General features: G+C 43.4%; 1 long non-coding RNA gene across 1 annotated transcript; it reads left to right on the forward strand.

Annotated features, from left to right (window-relative positions):
• Nucleotides 1–1,322: 1,322 nt before the first annotated feature.
• On the forward strand, nucleotides 1,323–4,711 carry LOC125140083. The gene is made up of 3 exons (XR_007139312.1): nucleotides 1,323–1,895; nucleotides 3,287–3,360; nucleotides 4,566–4,711. It is a non-coding gene; the product is annotated as an uncharacterized LOC125140083 (long non-coding RNA).

A 4,711-nucleotide genomic window follows, 5' to 3' on the forward strand; every position in this document is an offset into this window, starting at 1 on the left:
AATGTCGGCTTTACGTCAGACGTCTTTAATGGTGTAGTCTGGTTCCGTTTACGTCCTGTTAGTGTTGACATACCGTAGGGTTATTTCACTTAGGGGTCAGGTAAATACTACGCTGACTGTAAACACATGCTGTAACGTTCTAATGTTCCCTATTTTTTCATCACTTCTGCTATAAGGCTAATTTTCACAAGCGTCCTCATGGGTGTAGCAGTGTTAACGTCTGTGAACTTTCCATATAAAATGATATACTGTAAAAACAGGAACCAACATACTGTACATATAACCATTAAACAGTTGGAAAAAATATTCTGTCGATATGCAAGTTTATGTTTTTTAATGTTTTTTAATTTTACATTTACATTTACAGCATTGGGGGGCAAGATAGCTTAGTGGTTAGCACGTTCGCCTCACACCTCCAGGATCGGGGGTTCGATTCCTGCCTCCACCTTGTGTGTGTGGAGTTTGCATGCTCTCCCCGTGCCTCGGGGGTTTCCTCCGGGTACTCCGGTTTCCTCCCCCGGTCCAAAGACATGCATGGTAGGTTGATTGGCATCTCTGGAAAATTGTCCGTAGTGTGTGAGTGTGTGTGTGAATGAGACTGTGTGTGTGCCCTGCGATGGGTTGGCACTCCGTCCAGGGTGTATCCTGCCTCGATGCCCGATGACGCCCGATGACGCCTGAGATGACCCGAGGCTCCCCGTGACCCGAGAAGTTCGGATAAGCGGTAGAAAATGAATGAATGAATGAATTTACAGCATTTGGCAGACTTTCTTATCCAGACTGACATAAAAAAGTGCTAAGTCTCTATCACTGAATGCATGAACTCTGGTTCACTTGGCTACAGACTTCACTAGGCTACAGACTTAAGATACCACGAGTCTAAAACATGGTTCAGTGATTTATAAGTAGGTCTTCAACCATCGTTTGAAGATAGCCAGTGACTCGGCTGTCTGGACCTCTAGGAGAAGTTTATTCTACCACCTTGGTGCCAGAACAGAGAAGAGTCTTGTAGTATACTTGCCTCTTACCCTGAGAGATGGTGGGACCAGTCGAGCAGTGCTGGTAGCTCTGAGGGTGTGAGGTGCAGTGTGAGGAGTGATGAGGGCTTTGAGGTAAGAGGAATCTGGTCTGTTTTTGGCTTTGTAGGCCAGCATCAGTGTTTTGAATCTGATGCGTTCAGCTACCAGTGGAGGGATCGCAGCAGCGGGGTGATATGCGAGAACTTAGGAAGGTTGAAAACAAGTCACGCAGCTGCGTTTTGGATCATTTGCAGAGGAAACCTTCTAATGTTGTAGAGAAGGAACAGACATGAGCGAGTCACTTTAGTAACAATAAAACTTTAATGCTTTAATGTTTTTTTTTAAATTACACTGCCTGTGCCAAGTGGAAAAAAAACAGCAGTGAAGGATGAAGTAATGTTTACTAAATCTCTGTCCTCCCCTCTGTGGTTTCCCATCATCCTGTGCAGGTCTTTGACCTTTTTTAACTTTGAATGCCCTGCAGTGATGCAACGCTCTGACATACCAATCTGCCAACACCTCTCCTACACACAGCAATCCTGTGAGGCCCTTTTGTGAAACACACACACACACACACACACACACACACACACACACACACACACACACACACACACACACACACACACACACACTGAAGCCCTGCTGTTATTGCTCATGTGACTTATTCGTAAAACATGGTCACACTGCAAATGAGCTACCAATCAATATACGGTGAAAACATCGGGCGAGAGACATAGAGTTATAGTGTAAGAGAGAGAGACAATGAGGAAAAGCAGAAGTAAGGAGAAAACGAAATGACAACATCACTGTTTGGCTTTCATGTGACGAGCGAGGACAGAGAGGGCCTGTAACGTAAAGGTCGGGATGAGACAGGTCGGCTCTCCAACGCACACACACACACACACACACACACACACACACACACACACACACACACACACACACACACACACACACACACACACATGTGAATCAAGAGTCACGATTGGGATTTGTAAATGATTGGCTTCTGATCGATGCTTGTGTAAATACAGAGACTGAAATCGTAGCTGTGGTCGGAGTGACACGTGACGATGACTTGATGAAATCCAGATGGGTCAAGAAGTCATGAACAGAAACTTACACGATAACCACACGTACACATAATACACCACAAACCACACTCTCTCACACACACACACACACACACACACAAACACACAAATACACACAAAATTCTATATTCATATCATTAATATCATCATATCACTCACTGTATTCATATACTCTATATTGCCATAACTTCCCATTTTATTCAACAGGAAATTTCAGTATTCTTGTTTATTCTATCTTTTTTTTATAACCTATTCTATCTTTTTTTTTTTTAACTTATTATTAATCGGTCATAAAAGGCGTTGCACTGTGTATGATTGTGTAGGATCACACAACGCTGTGAATAATTGACTTGTGATCAATATAGAAACACATGCTGAGGCTTAAAAGGCAGACGGATGAAAGAAAACACAAACGAAGGAAAAAAAAACAAGTGCATCAGAATGTCAATGTTGGTCATCCACATGACAGGAGTGAGTGCAGTATAGCGTCAGGGTCTTGTGTAACATCATCCACTCGCACGTCTGTCCACGTCGGACGTCAGACAGGGATTCTGGGTAATGATCAAAGAGTTTTGAGTAGAGTTGTTGTTGTTGTTGTTGTTTTTGCGGCTGTCCTTGGGCTGCTCCATGTTCAGGGTTGTCACAGTAGATCATCTGATCCGTACCCCGGATGACCTTCCTGACACAACCCTCCCAGACACACTGTCTCCAATGGGGTGGTGGTACTGTAGCTCAAGAAGGTTGTGAGTTCAAATCCGAGTACAGCCAAGCTGCCACTGTGGGGCCCCTAAACAAGGCCCTTAACCCACCCTGAACTGCTCAGTTATATAAATTAGATATTTATAGTACTGTGCAAAAGTTTTAGGCAGGTGTAAACAAACAAACAAAGAACGCTTTCAAAAATGGAAGCGTTAAACATTTATTTTTTTAATCAATTAGTGAACAAAATTCAGTGAACGAACAAAAGAGAAATCTAAATCACATCAATATTTGCTGTGACCACACGTTGCCTTCAAAACTGCAGCAATTCTTCTAGGTACACTTACACACAGATTGTGAAGGAACTCGGCCGGTAGGTCGTTCCAAACGTCTTGGGGAACTGACCACAGATCTTCTGTGGATGTTCTGTAGGCTTTCTCATATCCTTCTGTCTCTTCATGTAATTCCCAGACACACTCGATGATGTCGAGATCAGGGCTCCGTAGGGGCCGTGCCGTCGCTTCGTGCCGGTTCGAAGGCAAAAGGTACAGTACAGTAGTTACACCAAATATTGATTTGATTTCGAATTTTTCTTTCGTTTGCTCACTTTGCATTTTGTAAATTGACAGAAATTATTACACTCATTATTTATATTTCTGAAAGCGTTCTTTGTTTACAGCATTTTTTCACACCTGCCTAAAACATTTGCACAGTACTGTGTATATATTATAGGGCCTTTTTACACCTGGTCACTTCATGTGTTGTCTCTGACCCGATAGCTATCTGGTTGGTTAAAACCTTTCCATTTACATCAGGCCACATAAATGCGTCTCGGCGAATCGGATATCGATCCGATCTTTCTACTCCCGCCCAAAATGCTAATAGATTTTACCTCATTTACGGGGTAATTGAAATGGAACACGCTTTGGTGTATGCGGTTGATACAAAAAAACAGCGTTTACTGTTTGCTGCATTTTCGCAGTGCATTTTAAGACCCGACGAGACGCCTGGGTGAAAGATCGGAGTCAGCGCTGGTGGGAAAACATATTTGTTTCTGGCACAATGCACGACTCGTGAGTCACCTGCGAGTGACGTACGTCCGTTTGGGAGGAGTTTAGCGCTGACGTATGTGGTTTGAACAACCACATGCATTTACACCTGCGTCCCAGACCACCTCCTGAAGGGGTTTGTGCAATCGGATTTATATCCGTCTCCAAAATGTTTCAGAGGGCATTTAGACCTGGTGTTTTTACCATCGGATAGCTATCTGATCACAGAAAACGCAGGAAGTGACCAGGTGTAAAAAACCCCATAGTCACTCTGGATAAGATCAGGCTGTACCTGATTCACCTCAAGGCTCCACATGTCGTGTTTCTGAGATGCTTTTCGGCTCACTGCGGTCATAACAAGTATTCATTCGAGTTAATCAGATCCTTCCTGTCAACTTCAACCAGTCTGGCTGAATGTTTTTTGTTTTTCTCGCTAATCCCAGGAGATCAGCAGTTTCCGAAAAGCTAATATCTCTCACCGACAAACATTTTCCTTATTCAGCTGTTTAATGTGAACATTAGTTGAAGTCCTTGCCATGATTTTATGGACCACGGTGCGTGTTGGATATTTCCGTGTACGAGTGAGCGCTGTGATCGGTTGCGTATTGTAAATGTTTTTAATCGTTGTGATATGATTTGCTTTGGTTTTTATTATGTTTTGGTATTTTTTTACCTAATGGTTTATTTCTGAATTCTTACAGCTAGAGAGTGTCATCAGAGAGTGTCAGGCGTCATCGGGCATCGAGGCAGGACACACCCTGGACGGAGTGCCAACCCATCGCAGGACACACACACACACTCTCATTCACTCACACACACTCACACACTACGGACAATTTTCCAGAGA

This window comes from Tachysurus fulvidraco, chromosome 23 (assembly GCF_022655615.1).
Source record: "Tachysurus fulvidraco isolate hzauxx_2018 chromosome 23, HZAU_PFXX_2.0, whole genome shotgun sequence".
Taxonomy (NCBI): domain Eukaryota; kingdom Metazoa; phylum Chordata; class Actinopteri; order Siluriformes; family Bagridae; genus Tachysurus; species Tachysurus fulvidraco.